Source organism: Thalassophryne amazonica, chromosome 1 (assembly GCF_902500255.1).
Source record: "Thalassophryne amazonica chromosome 1, fThaAma1.1, whole genome shotgun sequence".
Classification (NCBI taxonomy): Eukaryota; Metazoa; Chordata; class Actinopteri; order Batrachoidiformes; family Batrachoididae; genus Thalassophryne; species Thalassophryne amazonica.
The window spans coordinates 46,868,164-46,889,899 of NC_047103.1; the positions used below are offsets into that span (position 1 = coordinate 46,868,164).

The window sequence follows — 21,736 nt, forward strand, 5'->3', positions numbered from 1 at the left end:
TTCGTAGCTTCAGAGGCCAGGCTGGGCGAATTGGAGACTCGGCTCCGCACCTTGGAAAATCCTACAGCTAGCCAGGCCCCTGTAGTTGGTGCGGACCAAGGTAGCTTAGCCGCCGTTAGTTCCCCTCCGGCAGATCCCGAGCAGCCGGGAAAGCAGGCCGACTGGGTGACTGTGAGGAGGAAGCATAGCCCTAAACAGAAGCCCCGTGTACACCGCCGACCTGTTAACATTTCTAACCGTTTTTCCCCCACTCGGCGACACAATAATTGGCAAAGCTTCTGGGGAAAACCTGGTCTTGTTAGGAGAGACGGCATCCATCCCACTTTGGATGGAGCAGCTCTCATTTCCAGAAATCTGGCCAATTTTCTTAAATCCTCCAAACCGTGACTATCCAGAGTTGGGACCAGGAAGCAGAGTTGTAGTCTTACACACCTCTCTGCAGCTTCTCTCCCCCTGCCATCCCCTCATTACCCCATCCCTGTAGAGATGGTGCCTACTCCCAGACCACCAATAACCAGTAAAAATCTATTTAAGCATAAAAATTAAAAAAGAAAAAATAATATAGCACCTTCAACTGCACCACAGACTAAAACAGTTAAATGTGGTCTATTAAACATTAGATCTCTCTCTTCTAAGTCCCTGTTAGTAAATGATATAATAATTGATCAACATATTGATTTATTCTGCCTTACAGAAAACTGGTTACAGCAGGATGAATATGTTAGTTTAAATGAGTCAACACCCCCGAGTCACACTAACTGCCGGAATGCTCGTAGCACGGGCCGAGGCGGAGGATTAGCAGCAATCTTCCATTCCAGTTTATTAATTAATCAAAAACCCAGACAGAGCTTTAATTCATTTGAAAGCTTGACTCTTAGTCTTGTCCATCCAAACTGGAAGTCCCAAAAACCAGTTTTATTTGTTATTATCTATCGTCCACCTAGTCATTACTGAGAGTTTCTCTGTGAATTTTCAGACCTTTTGTCTGACTTAGTGCTTGGCTCAGATAAGATAATTATAGTGGGCGATTTTAACATCCACACAGATGCTGAGAATGACAGCCTCAACACTGCATTTAATCTATTATTAGACTCAATTGGCTTTGCTCAAAATGTAAATGAGTCCACCCACCACTTTAATCATATCTTAGATCTTGTTCTGACTTATGGTATGGAAATTGAAGGCTTAACAGTATTCCCTGAAAACTCCCTTCTGTCTGATCATTTCTTAATAACATTTACATTTACTCTGATGGACTACCCAGCAGTGGGGAATAAGATTCATTACACTAGAAGTCTTTCAGAAAGCGCTGTAACTAGGTTTACAGATATGATTCCTTCTTTATGTTCTCTAATGCCATATACCAACACAGGGCAGAGTAGCTACCTAAACTCTGTAAGTGAGATAGAGTATCTCGTCAGTAGTTTTACATCCTCATTGAAGACAACTTTGGATGCTGTAGCTCCTCTGAAAAAGAGAGCCTTAAATCAGAAGTGCCTGACTCCGTGGTATAACTCACAAACTCGCAGCTTAAAGCAGATAACCCGTAAGTTGGAGAGGAAATGGCGTCTCACTAATTTAGAAGATCTTCACTTAGCCTGGAAAAAGAGTCTGTTGCTCTATAAAAAAGCCCTCCGTAAAGCTAGGACATCTTACTACTCATCACTAATTGAAGAAAATAAGAACAACCCCAGGTTTCTTTTCAGCACTGTAGCCAGGCTGACAAAGAGTCAGAGCTCTATTGAGCCAAGTATTCCTTTAACTTTAACTAGTAATGACTTCATGACTTTCTTTGCTAATAAAATTTTAACTATTAGAGAAAAAATTACTCATAACCATCCCAAAGACATATCGTTATCTTTGGCTGCTTTCAGTGATGCCGGTAATTGGTTAGACTCTTTCTCTCCGATTGTTCTGAGTTATTTTCATTAGTTACTTCCTCCAAACCATCAACATGTCTATTAGACCCCATTCCTACCAGGCTGCTCAAGGAAGCCCTACCATTAATTAATGCTTTGATCTTAAATATGATCAGTCTATCTTTATTAGTTGGCTATGTACCACAGGCTTTTAAGGTGGCAGTAATTAAACCATTACTTAAAAAGCCATCACTTGACCCAGCTATCTTAGCTAATTACAGGCCAATCTCCAACCTTCCTTTTCTCTCAAAAATTCTTGAAAGGGTAGTTGTAAAACAGCTAACTGATCATCTGCAGAGGAATGGTCTATTTGAAGAGTTTGTCAGGTTTTAGAATTCATCATAGTACAGAAACAGCATTAGTGAAGGTTACAAATGATCGTCTTATGGCCTCAGACAGTGGACTCATTTCTGTGCTTGTTCTGTTAGACCTCAGTGCAGCTTTTGATACTGTTGAGCATAAAATTTTATTACAGAGATTAGAGCATGCCATAGGTATTAAAGGCACTGCGCTGCGGTGGTTTGAATCATATTTATCTAATAGATTACATTTTGTTCAGGTAAATGGGGAATCTTCTTCACAGACTAAGGTTAATTATGGAGTTCCACAAGGTTCTGTGCTAGGACCAATTTTATTCACTTTATACATGTTTCCCTTAGGCAGTATTATTAGACGGCATTGCTTAAATTTTCATTGTTACGCAGATGATACTCAGCTTTATCTGTCCATGAAGCCAGAGGACACACACCAATTAGCTAAACTGCAGGATTGTCTTACAGACATAAAGACATGGATGACCTCTAATTTCCTGCTTTTAAACTCAGATAAAACTGAAGTTATTGTACTTGGCCCCACAAATCTTAGAAACATGGTGTCTAACCAGATCCTTACTCTGGATGGCATTACCCTGACCTCTAATAATACTGTGAGAAATCTTGGAGTCATTTTTGATCAGGATATGTCATTCAGTGCGCATATTATTTTATACATATTTATACATATTTTTTTTACTTTTTTACTTTTTTACCTTTTTACTTTTTTTACTTTTTTATTGTGCTCCAACGCCTAAGGAAGACCTCTAACGGTCGAAACATCGCGACGGAGCACTTTTATCAGCTAACTTTCATCAGCGTTGGCAAGCTAACTAGCTTGCTAACGCTTTCGTTTTTATTTATTTATTTATTTATTTATTTATTTATTTATTTTTTTAGCACTGTTGTCGTGCGTTACCTGTGCTGCTCCACAGCGTGTTTAGTCGATTTTTATTTTATTTTAGCACCGTTGTCGTGCGTTCGCTGTTGTCGTGCGTTGCCTGTGCTGCTTCATGGCCTGTTTGGTGACTTGATTGGGGCACTCCTTCTGCTGAATCACCTCTAAATTATTTACACATTATTCACTTTGTGTGTTTTTAGGAATCCGCTAGGTTGCGTAGCTACTAGCTCTTAGCCGATTTAGCATGGCGGTTTCTCCTGTCTCTCCCGTACTTTTCTGCTCTGGGTGTGAAATGTTTAGTTATTCCTCGGCCTCCTTTAGCAGTAACGGTACTTGTAATAAGTGCAGCTTATTCGTAGCTTTGGAGGCCAGGCTGGGCGAATTGGAGACTCGGCTCCGCACCGTGGAAAATTCTACAGCTAGCCAGGCCCCTGTAGTCGGTGCGGACCAAGGTAGCTTAGCCGCCGTTAGTTCCCCCCTGGCAGATCCCGGGCAGTCGGGAAAGCAGGCTGACTGGGTGACTGTGAGGAGGAAGCGTAGCCCTAAACAGAAGCCCCGTGTACACCGTCAACCCGTTCACATCTCTAACCGTTTTTCCCCACTCGACGATACTCTCGCCGAGGATCAAACTCTGGTTATTGCCGACTCTGTTTTGAGAAATGTGAAGTTAGCGACACCAGCAACCATTGTCAATTGTCTTCCGGGGGCCAGAGCAGGCGACATCGAAGGACATTTGAAATTGCTGGCTAAGGCTAAGCGTAAATTTGGTAAGATTGTAATTCATGTCGGCAGTAATGACACTCGGTTACGCCAATCGGAGGTCACTAAAATTAACATTAAATCGGTGTGTAACTTTGCAAAAACAATGTCGGACTCTGTTGTTTTCTCTGGGCCCCTCCCCAATCAGACCGGGAGTGACATGTTTAGCCGCATGTTCTCCTTGAATTGCTGGCTGTCTGAGTGGTGTCCAAAAAATGAGGTGGGCTTCATTGATAATTGGCAAAGCTTCTGGGGAAAACCTGGTCTTGTTAGGAGAGACGGCATCCATCCCACTTTGGATGGAGCAGCTCTCATTTCTAGAAATCTGGCCAATTTTCTTGGATCCTCCAAACTGTGACTGTCCAGCGTTGGGACCAGGAGGCAGAGCTGTGGTCTTATACACCTCTCTGCAGCTTCTCTCCGCCTGCCGTCCCCTCGTTGCCCCGTCCCCGTGGAGACGGTGCCTGCTCCCAGGCCACCAATAATCAGCAAAAATCTATTTAAGCATAAAAATTCAAAAAGAAAAAATAATATAGCACCTTCAATTGCACCACAGACTAAAACAGTTAAATGTGGTCTATTAAACATTAGGTCTCTCTCTTCTAAGTCCCTGTTGGTAAATGATATAATAATTGATCAACGTATTGATTTATTCTGCCTAACAGAAACCTGGTTACAGCAGGATGAATATGTTAGTTTAAATGAGTCAACACCCCCGAGTCACACTAACTGTCAGAATGCTCATAGCACGGGCCGTGGCGGAGGATTAGCAGCAATCTTCTATTCCAGCTTATTAATTAATCAAAAACCTAGACAGAGCTTTAATTCATTTGAAAGCTTGTCTCTTAGTCTTGTCCATCCAAATTGGAAGTCTCAAAAACCAGTTTTATTTGTTATTATCTATCGTCCACCTGGTCGTTACTGTGAGTTTCTCTGTGAATTTTCAGACCTTTTGTCTGACTTAGTGCTTAGCTCAGATAAGATAATTATAGTGGGCGATTTTAACATCCACACAGATGCTGAGAATGACAGCCTCAACACTGCATTTAATCTATTATTAGACTCTATTGGCTTTGCTCAAAAAGTAAATGAGTCCACCCACCACTTTAATCATATCTTAGATCTTGTTCTGACTTATGGTATGGAAATAGAAGACTTAACAGTATTCCCTGAAAACTCCCTTCTGTCTGATCATTTTTTAATAACATTTACATTTACTCTGATGGACTACCCTGCAGTGGGGAATAAGTTTCATTACACTAGAAGTCTTTCAGAAAGCGCTGTAACTAGGTTTAAGGATATGATTCCTTCTTTATGTTCTCTGATGTCATATACCAACACAGAGCAGAGTAGCTACCTAAACTCTGTAAGGGAGTTAGAGTATCTCGTCAATAGTTTTACATCCTCATTGAAGACAACCTTGGATGCTGTAGCTCCTCTGAAAAAGAGAGCTTTAAATCAGAAATGTCTGACTCCGTGGTATAACTCACAAACTCGTAGCTTAAAGCAGATAACCCGTAAGTTGGAGAGGAAATGGCGTCTCACTAATTTAGAAGATCTTCACTTAGCCTGGAAAAAGAGTTTGTTGCTCTATAAAAAAGCCCTCCGTAAAGCTAGGACATCTTTCTACTCATCACTAATTGAAGAAAATAAGAACAACCCCAGGTTTCTTTTCAGCACTGTAGCCAGGCTGACAAAGAGTCAGAGCTCTATTGAGCTGAGTATTCCATTAACTTTAACTAGTAATGACTTCATGACTTTCTTTGCTAACAAAATTTTGACTATTAGAGAAAAAATTACTCATAACCATCCCAAAGATGTATCGTTATCTTTGGCTGCTTTCAGTGATGCCGGTATTTGGTTAGACTCTTTCTCTCCGATTGTTCTGTCTGAGTTATTTTCATTAGTTACTTCATCCAAACCATCAACATGTTTATTAGACCCCATTCCTGCCAGGCTGCTCAAGGAAGTCCTACCATTATTCAATGCTTCAATCTTAAATATGATCAATCTATCTTTGTTAGTTGGTTATGTACCACAGGCCTTTAAGTTGGCAGTAATTAAACCATTACTTAAAAAGCCATCACTTGACCCAGCTATCTTAGCTAATTATAGGCCAATCTCCAACCTTCCTTTTCTCTCAAAGATTCTTGAGAGGGTAGTTGTAAAACAGCTAACTGATCACCTGCAGAGGAATGGTCTATTTGAAGAGTTTCAGTCAGGTTTTAGAATTCATCATAGTACAGAAACAGCATTAGTGAAGGTTACAAATGATCTTCTTATGGCTTCGGACAGTGGACTTATCTCTGTGCTTGTTTTGTTGGACCTCAGTGCTGCTTTTGATACTGTTGACCATAAAATTTTATTACACAGATTAGAGCATGTCATAGGTATTAAAGGCACTGCGCTGCGGTGGTTTGAATCATATTTGTCTAATAGATTACAGTTTGTTCATGTAAATGGTGAATCTTCTTCACAGACTAAAGTTAATTATGGAGTTCCACAAGGTTCTGTGCTAGGACCAATTTTATTCACTTTATACATGCTTCCCTTAGGCAGTATTATTAGACGGTATTGCTTAAATTTTCATTGTTACGCAGATGATACCCAGCTTTATCTATCCATGAAGCCAGAGGATACACACCAATTAGCTAAACTGCAGGATTGTCTTACAGACATAAAGACATGGATGACCTCTAATTTCCTGCTTTTAAACTCAGATAAAACTGAAGTTATTGTACTTGGCCCCACAATCTTAGAAGCATGGTGTCTAACCAGATCGTTACTCTGGATGGCATTTCCCTGATCTCTAGTAATACTGTGAGAAATCTTGGAGTCATTTTTGATCAGGATATGTCATTCAAAGCGCATATTAAACAAATATGTAGGACTGCCTTTTTGCATTTACGCAATATCTCTAAAATCAGAAAGGTCTTGTCTCAGAGTGATGCTGAAAAATTAATTCATGCATTTATTTCCTCTAGGCTGGGACTATTGTAATTCATTATTATCAGGTTGTCCTAAAGTTCCCTAAAAAGCCTTCAGTTGGTTCAGAATGCTGCAGCTAGAGTACTGACGGGGACTAGCAGGAGAGAGCATATCTCACCCGTGTTGGCCTCTCTTCATTGGCTTCCTGTTAATTCTAGAATAGAATTTAAAATTCTTCTTCTTACTTATAAGGTTTTGAATAATCAGGTCCCATCTTATCTTAGGGACCTCGTAGTACCATATTACCCCATTAGAGCGCTTCGCTCTCAGACTGCAGGCTTACTTGTAGTTCCTAGGGTTTGTAAGAGTAGAATGGGAGGCAGAGCCTTCAGCTTTCAGGCTCCTCTCCTGTGGAACCAGCTCCCAATTCAGATCAGGGAGACAGATACCCTCTCTACTTTTAAGATTAGGCTTAAAACTTTCCTTTTCGCTAAGGCTTATAGTTAGGGCTGGATCAGGTGACCCTGGACCATCCCTTGGTTATGCTGCTTTAGACGTAGACTGTGGGGGGGTTCCCATGATGCACTGTTTCTTTCTCTTTTTGCTCCGTATGCATCACTCTGCATTTAATCATTAGTGATCGATCTCTGCCCCCCTTCACAGCATGTCTTTTTCCTGGTTCTTTCCCTCAGCCCCAACCAGTCTCAGCAGAAGACTGCCCCTCCCTGAGCCTGGTTCTGCTGGAGGTTTCTTCCTGTTAAAAGGGAGTTTTTCCTTCCCACTGTAGCCAAGTGCTTGCTCATAGGGGGTCGTTTTGACCGTTGGGGTTTTTCATGGTTGTTGTATGGCCTTGCCTTACAATATAGAGCGCCTTGGGGCAACTGTTTGTTGTGATTTGGCGCTATATAAGAAAAAAGTTGATTGATTGATTGATTGATTGATATTAAACAAATATGTAGGACTGCTTTTTTGCATTTGCGCAATATCTCTAAAATTAGAAAGGTCTTGTCTCAGAGTGATGCTGAAAAACTAATTCATGCATTTATTTCCTCTAGGTTGGACTATTGTAATTCATTATTATCAGGTTGTCCTAAAAGTTCCCTGAAAAGCCTTCAGTTAATTCAAAATGCTGCAGCTAGAGTACTGACAGGGACTAGAAGGAGAGAGCATATCTCACCCATATTGGCCTCTCTTCATTGGCTTCCTGTTAATTCTAGAATAGAATTTAAAATTCTTCTTCTTACTTATAAGGTTTTGAATAATCAGGTCCCATCTTATCTTAGGGACCTCATAGTACCATTTCACCCCAATAGAGTGCTTCGCTCTGACTGCAGGCTTACTTGTAGTTCCTAGGGTTTGTAAGAGTAGAATGGGAGGCAGAGCCTTCAGCTTTCAGGCTCCTCTCCTGTGGAACCAGCTCCCAATTCAGATCAGGGAGACAGACACCCTCTCTACTTTTAAGATTAGGCTTAAAACTTTCGTTTTTGCTAAAGCTTATAGTTAGGGCTGGATCAGGTGACCCTGAACCATCCCTTAGTTATGCTGCTATAGACGTAGACTGCTGCGGGGTTCCCATGATGCACTGAGTGTTTCTTTCTCTTTTTGCTCTGTATGCACCACTCTGCATTTAATCATTAGTGATTGATCTCTGCTCCCCTCCACAGCATGTCTTTTTCCTGGTTCTCTCCCTCAGCCCCAACCAGTCCCAGCAGAAGACTGCCCCTCCCTGAGCCTGGTTCTGCTGGAGGTTTCTTCCTGTTAAGGGGGAGTTTTTCCTTCCCACTGTTGCCAAGTGCTTGCTCACGGGGTCGTTTTGACCGTTGGGGTTTTTCCGTAATTATTGTATGGCTTTGCCTTACAATATAAAGCGCCTTGGGGCAACTGTTTGTTGTGATTTGGCGCTATATAAATAAAATTGATTTGATTTGATTTGATTTGACTGTGTGCTTCTGTGGACATTATGTAGTATCTCAAGAACACCTGGTATTACAGTCTTAATTTTGGTGTCAAATTATTTCCAAGATGCGAGTTTCTTCAGGTTCCAACACAATATTGTATCAGAAACTGAAGCATTGCCATGGTGATCGCCAAAAGCAATAAAATTCACCCATCTGTCAGATCTAACAGCGCTGGAACTATGGATGAAACGCAGGAAGAAACATATTCCCTGGAGCAACAGATCAATTTTTTTTCCTCAAAGGACATCCACATTAATAACAGTGACATTGCAGATTGTCACTCATTATCTAAGAAGGATAACGAGGCCAAACCAACCATTATCATCAAGTTTGCGAACAGGAAATTTAAGAATGATTTGTTGAGGCAGGCCAGGAAATTGAGAGGAACAAATGTTTATGTTAATGAACAGTTGACGAAGAAAAATGCTGATATAGCAAGAGAAGCTAGAATCCTCCGGAAGCAACAGAAAATTCAGGCGAATTGGACAGGAAATTGTAAAGTGATGATTAAGTCAAATGGTGCACCGGAAAAAACTAAAGTTATAGTGATAAGAGAACTTTCGGATTTGGAAAGATTTAAATGATGGGTATTTGTTTGGTTTAATAATGATTATGTCTGTGTTGTTAAATGAACATGGGTAGGATTAATTGGGGGCAGTGGTTTCCATGGTATGCTTATGTTTACATTATTTGGAGTTTGATGTTAATTGTGTTTTCATTTTATGATGACAGCTGATCCTTTTGAATTTATTTCTGTACAAGAATTACAACCTTTTCAGTATACGGAACATCATATTCAAGATTGGGAATATGAGATAGACCCGGACAATCATTTTTATTTTTCTCTAAATAGTAATTGCCAGTATTATACTGAGGAACAGTACAATAAGTGCACTATATGGGATGGGAAGTTCTCAATAATCCACTTTAACGGTAGGAGTTTGTACAAGAATTTTGGGAGTATTAAAGACTATTTAAAACAATTCTGCCAACCTTTCAGTATAATTGCTATAACGGAAACTTGGCTTGCTGACGTTGACAATTCAAATTATGAATTGGAGGGTTATAAATTTAATCATCTGAATAGATGTAATACAGGTGGTGGAGTAGCATTGTATGTTGATAAAAGGCTTAAATACAAAATCAATGATCAAGTGACAATGGCCGTAGAAAATCTTTTGGAATGTATCACAATTGAAATATGTTTGGGAATAGGTAAAGCTATAATTATTAGTTGTATTTATAGAGCTCCTGGCTCAAAAAATTAATAATTTCAAAATTGGGTTGAGAAATACGAGGTCTGTGAGAAAAGTATCCGACATTATTTTTTTTTTTTAAAAACCATATGGATTTGAATCACGTGTGATTACATCAGCCAAGCTTGAACCCTCATGGGCATGCATGAGTTTTTTCATGCCTGTCAGTGATGTCATTCGCCTGTGAGCACGCCTTGTGGAAGGAGTGGTCCAGCCCCCTCGTCGGAATTCCTTTGTCTGAGAAGTTGCTGAGAGACTGGCGCTGTGCTTGATCAAAATTTTTTCAAAAACTGTGAGGCACATCTGAGTGGACACCATTCAAGAAATTCAGCTGGTTTTCGGTGAAAATTTTAACGGCTGATGAGAGGTTTTGGATTGTTTCTATCGCTGTAAGGACTTCCCACGGAGCGGGATGTCGCGCAGCGCTCCAAGGCGACGTCGCCATCCTGTTTCAAGCTGAAAACCTCCAAGTTTAAGCCTCTGTTGACCCAGGACATCGTGAGAGAACAGAGAACTTTCAGAAGAGGTCGGAATCAGCAGTTTATCCGGACATTCCACTGTTAAAGGAGATTTTTTTAATGAAAGACGTGCGGACGGATTGGCGCGTCGGCTCGCAGCCGGTGCGGCGCGCCCGCCACAGGAAAAACACCTCCGTTGGAAGCCTTAAGGACAAGTTGGAACATGCCCTGCTGTTAAACAATTTCTCAGATACTCACTCAACTGAAAGCCACCAAAAGCCGCCTGGATTTTACAAATGGTTATCAACACGGAGGTGTTTTTCCTGTGGCGGGCGTGCCGCGCCGGCTGCGAGCCAACGCGCCAATCCATCCGCACGTCTTTCATTAAAAAAATCTCCTTTAACAGTGGAATGTCCGGATAAACTGCTGATTCCGACCTCTTCTGAAAGTTCTCTGTTCTCTCACGACGTCCTGGGTCAACAGAGGCTTAAATTTGGAGGTTTTCAGCTTGAAACAGGATGACAACATCGCCTTGGAGCGCTGCGCGACGTCCCACTCCGTGGGAAGTCCTTACAGCGATAGAAACAATCCAAAATCTCTCATCAGCCGTTAAAATTTTCACCGAAAACCAGCTGAATTTCTCGAATGGTGTCCACTCGGATGTGCCTCACAGTTTTTGAAAAAATTTTGATCAAGCACAACGCCAGTCTCTCAGCAACTTCTCAGACAAAGGAATTCCGACGAGGGGGCTGGACCACTCCTTCCACAAGGCGTGCTCAGAGGCGAATGACGTCACCGACAGGCGTGAAAAAACTCACTCATGCGCACGAGGGTTCAAGCTTGGCTGATGTAATCACACGTGATTCAAATCCATATAGATTTTTTTAAAAAATAAAACTGTTGGTTTCTTTTCTCGCAGACCTTGTATTTTTCACAGATGGGTAATAAGCGAGTATTTGTCTGTGGAGATACAAATATTGATCTTTTAAATCTGCATCAACATAAAGTGACAGATGATTTCATTAATACCTTGGGTAGCTTAAATTTATATCCAAAAATTACTAGGCCTTCAAGAATAACTTCTCAGTCAGCTACCCATTGATGATATACTTACAAATGATACCGATACTAAAACAATAAGTGGTTTACTGATCAATGATACCAGTGACCACTTACCATTTTTTATAGTAACAGAGATGAATTTGAATACTAAATGGAAGGAGAAAATACAATATCGAAAACGTTTGCAATCTGAAGAAGCTATTACCGCTCTAAAATTGATTTACGTCTGCAGGATTGGAATTCCATTTATACAGAGAACGATGCTAATTTAGCATATGTCGAATTCGAAAATATATTTCTTGATATATGTAACAAAAATTGTCCAATTTTACATTGCAGTGTAAATAACAAGTATATGGCCCATCCATGGATAACAAAGGGACTGCAAAAGGTGTGTAAGAAGAAAAATATGTTATATAGAGATTTTATTAGAAGTAAATCAAGAGAGGCTGAGATTAAATATAAGTACTATCAAAATATATTAACAACCATTATGCGGAATTGTAAAAAAATTATACTTTGGAAATATTCTAAATGATAATAAAAATAACATAAAGGAAACATAGAAAATACTGAATAGTATTTTAAGAAATAAACCCAAATCAAATAATTACCCAGCTTACTTTACTTATTACAGTAAAGATGAATATGACATGAACCAAGTAGTGAACAATTTTAATACATTTTTTGCTAATGCTGGGCCAGATTTAGCAGCTGACATTCCACACACTACATGAGTAAACCTGCAATTAATTGAGAGAAATCCACATACAATGTTTCTTGGCCTGGTTGATGAGAGGGAAGTTGTGGTAGTCAGCACATGTAAAAGTAAAAAATCAGTTGATCATAATGATGTACATATGACCTTAGTAAAGCAGATAATTCCAGAAATTGCTAAACCATTAGCATATACAAATTGTTCCAAATGGTATGAAAGTGGCAAAGGTGATACCTTTATTTAAATCTGGTGACAAACGTCTTTTTACTAACTATAGGCCTGTGTCTTTATTGTCCCAGTTTTCTAAGATACTGGACAAACTTTACAATAACAGACTGGATAGATTTATGGAACTTCACAACCTGCTTGATGACAGTCAATATGGGTTCAGAGCGAAAAGGTCCACTGCTTTGGCTTTGTGCAATGCAATCAAAGAGATCAATAAACACGTGGACCAAAGGGAATTAGTAACAGGTCTATTTATTGACTTAAAAAAGGCTTTTGACACAATCAGTCATAACATATTATTTCAAAAGTTGGAACTTTGTGGGATTAGAGGAGTGGCTCTGAATTGGATTAAAAGTTATTTGCAAAACCGGACGCAGTTTGTTCAAATCTGGGACTGCTGTTCTGCATATCTGGATATCATTTGCGGGGTTCCCCAGGGCTCTGTGCTGGGACCAAAATTATTTATTTTATAGATTAAAGATTTATGTAAAGTTTCCAATGTGTTTAAAGCAGTTCTCTTTGCTGATTACACAAACCTGTTTTGTTCTGGAGAGAATTTGCAGCAATTATTGTTTGAGAACTGAAATGATGAAGTTGAAGAGTTGGTTTGATATGAACAAATTGTCATTAAATTGGTCTAAAACTAAAATGATGTATTTGAAAATTATAAACAGGATGTACAAATACAGTTCAATATACTTAGGGTAAATATAGATTGTGTCAAGGAGAATAAGTTGTTGGGTGTGATTATTGATAGAATTAAGTGGAAAGCGCATATTCAACATATCCAAAAGAAAGTTTCTAAAAGTATTGCAGTACTAAACAAGGCAAAGTACATTCTAGATGGTAAATCGCTACAAACTTTGTATTGTGCATTGATTGCAACTTTCTCGACTTACTGTGCTGAAGTTTGGGGCAATAACTATAAAACTACATTATAATCATTATTCATCCTTCAAAAAAGAGTATTAAGAGTAATTCATAATTCAGGGTTTCGGGATCATACCAATCCGTTGTTTATTAAATCAAAGATATTAAAACTTTATGATATGATTTCATTTAAGACTGTTAAACTGATGCATGAAGCGAGAAATAAACAATTACCTTTCAAAATTCAATAATATTTTACACAGAGAGAAGGAATTTATAATTTAAGGGGTTTGTTTTATTTTAAAATTGTTGGCGCTAGGAAGAATAGGAGGTGCTTCTGTGTCTCCATTTGTGGTCCAAAAAAATGGAATTATTTACCAGAGAAACTTAAGCGACGATATTAACCGGTTCAAATGTTTATACAGAGAAATGGTATGTATTAGATGAATATGGTTGAGTTGTGTTATATGTAGATGCTGGTATACTGGAACCTTTGTTTTTTTGTTTGTTTTTTCAGGGAGGAGCTGTCTGGAGAAATGTTTGACTTCTTTTATTTGTAGATATGTGTTGCTGTTGTTCAGATTGTGTTGGATATAATTGTCTATCAACAGGCATATATGCCTGGTTTGATTTGATTTTATACAGAGGGGTAGGCGTTAAGCGTTGCTTCTGCCTACGCCTTTAGGCACCATGTATTTTGTTTATTTTCTTATATTTCTTTTGCCTTTGACTTTTCTGTTATGAGTTTGGTTGTTTGTATACGAGTGAATTTCTGTTATGCATGGGTGTCTAATAAATTCAATTCAATTTTAATAATAAATTCAGTTCAGTCTTAGAAAGCTGAGGTGAGAAATCAACTCTTGGTATATATTCCAATTAAACAGTTTCCTGAACTTGACCATAAATGGCATTTTTGACCTTTGTCCTAGTGAACGCATCCCTCACTGTATCTTAGGAACTACTGCTGCTAGAAAGCACATTTTGGTTTTCAGCCACTAAGAAGGAAGTCTTATATTGTCCCATCGGCTAGTGGTATCATCAGATGCCCTAGTGTGAAGCGGATGAGACTCTATGCAATTGCTTCTATTGAGATGGAACAACAAGGATGACATTTTGGCCATGTGGGATGTTTCTCAGGCATACTCCTGTATGTAGGTGCCTCAGTGCTGACCCCAGTGGCTCCAGAAGGCCAAAGGGACGTCCATATTGGCTGAAGCCATGATACTTTTGAGGGGTGTGGATGGACCGCTTGTGTTCCTGGCTCTGTAGTGTGGTGAAAGTCACAATGCGTGTAGCACCAGTATGTGGTCCCAGACGTGACCTGGCCTGAACTCTGACAATGCAAATGAAGCACACACCTACAGAACCCATGACATAATATAGCATAACAAAAATAAAGCAAACAAGTGCACCAATTGGGCACCATACTCTCATTTGAGGGTGGGCAATTGACAGGGTTTTCTATATATTATCAATATTGGTGTTCAATATATTTTATCAAATCTTAATCTCTTCACTTTGATATACTCTCTGTGATCATGTCTTTGATGCTGTTCTCTATTTTTCATATATACATATATGCATGTGTGAGAGTTCATGTACCATTATTCCTTTAAATAATTACTTATTGTCAAAGCAATCATATACACTGAACTGCTCAAGTGATCATTAAAACTGTCAAATGAGAAAGTGAACAGATGATCTTTGGCTTAGTCAATGTGCAGACTGTTTTGCTAGAATGTGCAAACTGTTTTGCTAGAGTTATGTTTTTGCTAAGTGCAAATGTGCATCTTTAATCAACGTTCAGCCTTGAGGGAAGAGCAGTGTGACCGGAACGCTGGTTCAGGGCTGGACATTATTATGAGAAGCCTAGGAGACTGTGGGCTCAAAGCCATAATAGTTTTCATATCAACGTGAGACCAGACTTTGTGTCTTTCCATTGTTTTATGATATTGTCACTCCTATATGCTTGTATGTAACTGTATTCAATAAAAAGGAGAAGCAAATGGGCGGGACCTTCAGAGCAGACGACAGTTCTTGATGAAGGAGCTCCCCGTTTGTTCTCTCCTGATCAGGAAAAGAAATTCAGTGTCTCTTGCATGATCAATTTCTGTGTGTAAACTGAATTGTTCTTTCCAGGTCCAACTCTGAACGACTCTGACATCTTGGTCCTTCGAGCCGGATCTTTTGTCTCCATGTATCTAACATCATTTGACTGTGTGTCATGTTGGCTGTGAGAACAACAACTGTTACCCATTTTAGCTGTTCATGGGGTTATCTCATAGGGAGATCTAAACGAACAGGCTGTTGTTCTTTTTTTCACTGTTTGGTCACCGATCAGTCTGAAAAGTGTCACCACTTCGACCTCTGAGGGGTGGGTGACCTTGCTTATGGCTTCTTTTCAGACTCGTAGGTTCACAAACAGGTGTGGCGCGTATAGAACGCTTACAACCTACTTCACAGACAGGGCTTCGTTTCTGCCAGTGGGTTAAAACTGGTGACAGGCCCCCCGCGATTCAGTTGCGCACGTCCTCGGTCATAAAAACACACACATTCACACAAACACATTTACACCACTGTGCTTCAGCTGTTATCACGTTTTAGCTCCGCTGTTATCACGCTTCTGCTCCAACCGGTTTTTATATCAGAATTTTATGGCTCGTCCACCGAAGGTTTCACCGACCTAACACTGTACAGTTTTTTACGCGCTGTTCCGGACCCAAAGGTGGTCTTTTAGTTGTCTCTTGCTTTATTAATTGCCAATTGTAACCGCTGCCGGCTCAATCTGAAGCCAACAGCCACATCAGGTGTCTGACACAGCGGGAGTGCAGCGCGCGCACATGGCTCCGTAACAGATGGTCTTTAACCACTGCGCCACCTGACTTTTCTCTTTCTCTCTCAGAGAGTAAAATTTAACACTTTACAGCCAGGCTTTTGCCTCACACCCTACAGTGTTTAAGCCAAGAGACAAACCAAGAAAGACATTACGGGTTTTTTTCCTCGCAACTCAGTTTACACACACAGAAAATGATCACGCAAGAGACACTGAATTTCTTTTCCTGATCAGGGGAGAACAAGTCGTTAGGTGTGGTCATCAATGACAGGACCAACTGGAAAGCACATATTCAACATAGTCAAGAGAAAGCACTACATACTCTGTATTGCACATTGATTGCACCTTACTTGACTTATGGTGCTGAAGTATAGGGCAATAACTACAACAATACAGTACAACCATTATTCAACCTTTAAAAAAAAAGAGCATTAAGAATAATTCATAATGCAGGTTATCAGGATCATACCAGTCCACTGTTTATTAAATCAAAGATTTTAAAGCACCATGATTTATTTAAGACTGTTCAATTGATGTATAAAGTCAAAAAATAAGCATGTACCGCTCAGAATTCAAGGATATTTTATGCAAAGAGAAGGAATATATAATTTAAGGGGTTTGTATCGTTTTAAAGTTGCAGGTGCAAGGACGACCAGGAAATGCTTCTATGTCTCTGTTTGTGGCCAAAAAAATTGGAATAAGCTACCTGAGAAACTCCAACGATGTCCAAATATCAATCAGTTTAAATATTTATACAAAGAATTGGTGTTCAACGGGTATGTATCTGATGGGAACCGCTGAATTGTGTTGTATGTTGAATGTGCTTCATCTAAATTCTTACTATTGTATGTACTGGGGTAACTAGAACAATATAGTAGCTATTCATACTCTGACGTTATTGAGGAGCACTGTGAGTATAGACTTTATTACGAACGGTAGCTGGACCTCATGGCTCTTCTTCGGATTGTGGTATCACATCCTGCTAAACTGCTCACCCCATTGTTGTTTTTTTTCTTTGGACTTACTATGTGTTATGATTTGTTGTATGATTCCTCTTGCTTGATCAATGGCTCAACGGATGATTTCCGCCACAGTTGATGGTTTGCTGCTGGACTGTGACTATATTTTCCTGTTTCAATCGCATGATGCTCCAGGTCGCCCCATCTAGACTGGGCGTCCTGTCAATTGTGTTCGTTAATTCCTCTGGGTGTAAGGTTTTGTTGTTTCTGCGAAAATTATCAGGCCGCTGAAAGTCCACAGTTGGAGGTGGTGGCTTTGTGATGTTGAGCATGTAGACATTGAAATTCGATAAACAGGAGGGAAGAATGACAGGGTTTTCTATATATTATCAATATTGGTGTTCAATATATAGTATCAAATCTTAATGTCTTCACTTTGATATACTCTCTGTGATCATGTCTTTGATGCTGTTCTCTATTTTTCATATATACATATATGCATGTGTGAGAGTTCATGTACCATTATTCCTTTAAATAATTACTTATTGTAAAAGCAATCATATACAATGAACTGCTCAAGTGATCATTAAAACTGTCAAACGAGAAAGTGAGCAGATGATCTTTGGCTTAGTCAATGTACAGACTGTTTTGCTAGAATGTGCAGACTGTTTTGCTAGAGTTATGTTTTTGCTAAGCGCAGATGTGCATCTTTAATCAACGTTCAGCCTTGAGGGAAGAGCAGTGTGACCGGAACGCTGGTTCAGGGCTGGACATTATTATGAGAAGCCTAGGAGACTGTTGGCTCAAAGCCATAACAGTTTTCATATCAACGTGAGACCAGACTTTGTGTCTTTCCATTGTTTTGTGATATTGTCACTCCTATATGCTTTTATGTATGACCTTCAGAGCAGATGACAGTTCTTGATGAAGGAGCTCCTCGTTTGTTCTCTCCTGATCAGGAAAATAAATTCAGTGTCTCTTGCGTGATCATTTTCTGTGTGTGTAAACTGAGTGTTCTTTCCAGGTCCAACTCTGAATGACTCTGACAACGATAAAGCGGTTAAATGAATGAGTACATGACACAAAAATTGTACTTTCGGAGACAGCCCCATTATCATTATTCACATTAAATCTCACTAAAACTTATCAGCACAACCTCTCTCATTTGACTCGTCTTCCCTTCTCCACTGGGAAGCCAAAAAAACTGCACTTTTCGTGACTGCTTTGGTGATTTCAGCCAAAAACAAAACAGTACACCATCTTTCCCTGTGAAGTGATGCTGTGTTTGTGTTGTGCAAAGGCAGGCTGTCCCCGGAAGTGGTCAAATCCCGCAATATCATGCAGGGTTTCAAACGAGACTGCGCTGCCCCATTAATTTTAGCTCATATCGCCCACTCCTAGTCCATATATTTCATTTTTTTCTTCATATTATTGTTGAATCTTCTTCCTGTAATGAGTAAGGGGGTTCAAACGAGACTGCACTGCCCCATAGTCTCTACACAATCAAATAGTCCCAAACCTAGTCTTCTTCTGGTCACATCTTTTTAATAAGTGAAATGAAAGGCCTCCAGATATCTTCAAATTCATGCACTTTGTCCTTCAACATATATGTAATCCTTTCCAGTGGGAGAGTCAATGTCATTTGTCGTAACCATTGGTCCAGTGTTGGTCTATGGGATTTCTTCCAATATAGGGATACACGTTGTTTGGTATTAAGTAAGCCTAAATCCAAAAGTGTGCGTTCATTCTTGGTGTAATTGTGCTTCTCAGGGTAGAGGTCAAATAAAAACAAGTTAGGGTCCATTATCACACGTTTGGAAACAATCTTTTCCATTACATCTTTTATCTCTTCCCAAAACAGTTTTTTTTTTTTTTTACAATACCACATATAATGTGTCAATGTTCCTCTGAGTTCTGTGCATTTTGAACATACATCAGGTACATCATCACAGTTGATTATTTTGACTTGTTCTTATAAAATGTATGATTTGGAGATATAAAAAAAAAAATTATTCAGGTGGAATTTATTTTGGAGCTGCTGTAAGATCATTAGAGCCTCCATTCCCAATCAGGTAGATAAAGATTTTGAATTGTTTCTATATCACTATTGTCAAGGTTGGGTAGGATTACTTTGAAATGTAATCCAAAAGTAATCAAATGTATGTACATACATACATGTAATCCACGTGTATTCTTTCAAAATAATCCTACCCAACCTTGACTATTGTACCATAATTCATAAGCAACATCTGCTCTGGTGGGTGTGAACCGCTGGTTGCCCAAAATTGGACTGAATCAAGATAAATTATATGCTTCATGTGCTTTGGCTTTTGATCCATTTGGACCAGGTTCTGGAGGATTATTGAACTGAAGGTCATGTGACAGAGGATTAGTGGTGTGCTACTACAGTCATGGGTTGTCTGACCAGAAGCCGTGTGTTCTCACTCTGTAACCATGCTGAGTAACTTCAACTCCAGAGATCTTTTCAACCATTTCTTCTGTGAAACAGCCAAAGGCAACCCAGGCCTGTGGTGAGTCCAGCACACCAAAACAAAAGAGAGAGAGAGAAAATAACAGAACTTGCTCATATCCTTTCCCCTGTCATTTAATGCTTGTTACTCATTTTATTTCATTTTTTTCTCCTCCGTATTTTGCACACATTGTGTGTTTGTGCATGAAGTGTGAGAGTTGTCGGGGCTCAGGGGAGGCTTGTGTTAACAAATGCAGTATTTAAGAGGACATCTGAATAAATATGAGAGCTCAAAGCATTTATGTTCCACAAAAATTTTACCCTTGAAAGTTCTACAGCTTGAGAGACAAAAGAGAGGTTCCCACCTCACCCTGCATCTTTCTGTTCTGGAGAGAAAACAGAGATGGGAGAAATAAGCTGTCCTCTCATTTTGCTTTCTCACAGGCTTCATGGTTGTCTAAGAGAAATAAATGAAACATTTTTAAGATCTCATTTCGAATTTTATTTTCTGCTGGGGATGATCAGATGGTGGATTCGCAAGCAGCTCTCTGATTGGCTGTTTGATTAGTAATTAAAAGCATTCACTCATTTACCCGTTGGGTTGTTGTGCCATGCAGGTAGTTTTGGTTTTATTTGCCAGAGTTTTGCAACGCTGTACTGTGCAAAGGTGTATAAAAATACAGAAAACCCACTAAGATGTAACACTTAGAAGAAATTTTTCAACATTTTAACTGCACAATTTCTTTTATATGATCTGCAATTTAGAATAAAAGTAGCACCTTGCCTGGGTATCCACGGGCTCTAGATTAGGCAGTGTTTATAAAGTAGGTTGCTGACATTTTTCAAGGGTGCTAATAAATTATGCAAAGTTTCGATAATGATTTGGAAGGGGGTGTGTGTGCAGAGTGTAATTATCAACATTTATATAACGGCTGAGAGGATCCTTGTCATTTGATTGGTGCTTTGTTATGTCACATGACATGGACTAATTCATCCCATTTGTGTTGCATTGCATTTAGAGTGCAAATTTGGTTCCATACATTTGGTACCATTGCACTCTACACGTGCAAACACACATGCATGTACACACAAGCGCACGTCCGCGGGCATGCGCGCACGCAGATGCACATGCGCGCACGCACATTTACAGGTGCCCATACGTGCTTGTGCACGCACATGTGCGTGTGCACGAGCACATGCGCGTGTGCATGCACACACAAAACAAATCCACTGTGCTGTCTGGAGGCTGGAAGTTGGAATGAAAAGCTGGACTAATTTCTGATGTGATATTTTTTTTTTTTTCGCTACACTGAGGATGTACACAGTCTTTTTTGGTAGTACACGCATGCACAAACGCCGACCCGGTTACGTTGCGTGTGTGTGTGTGCATGCGGGGGACAACGACACGATGATTTGATTGAACAAACTGACACTGCTAATTCTTGTAACACACACACAAAATCCACTCCACTGTAAGCCATCTGGATGCATGAAGAACTGTTCAGATGAAACACTGACGTGATTTTTGGCTGGACTGAGGAACTACGCAGTCTTTTTTTTTTTTTTTTTTAATGGAAGTCCGAAGTCAGTGCACAGCATCACTGGACTACACGTCACAATTTGGATTTTAGCAGCAGTGGAACACCAAAATGTAAGTCCCTTTTCTGTTGTTTATGAATTAATAGAATGTCAAATGACAAGGATCTGTTTTTACATTCTTTCAATGGAACAAATGTTTAATTCGGTGAAAGCTGGAACATCCCATTATGTTCCAGCTTTCACCTCATGAAATATTCATACCATAGAACTCATAAACATTCATTATTTGTATACTATCATTTGCTGTTGTTAGATAATATCCGTAATTTCTCCAAAAATATTAGTCCTATCAATGTTACATGTTGGCGGTGTTCATCCTTGACCTAAAGTACATAAGCACACCAAACGGCAAATGTCAGCCCTCCGGAGTTTGTCCATGATAAAAGCCATACACACGCACGCACGCATGCATACACGTACAAAGCAGCCACTTAGCTTTTAATATATAGATTGTTATATTGTATGTAATCAAGTTTTTGCAGGTGTTTTTTATTATTGACTGATTAT

The 21,736-nt window shown here is 39.6% G+C and overlaps 1 protein-coding gene across 2 annotated transcripts in view; it reads left to right on the plus strand.

The window, feature by feature from the left end:
* Positions 1-21,736, plus strand: part of lnx2a (ligand of numb-protein X 2a) — a 66,592-nt gene that overhangs the window by 11,790 nt on the left and 33,066 nt on the right. The window lies entirely within an intron of this gene.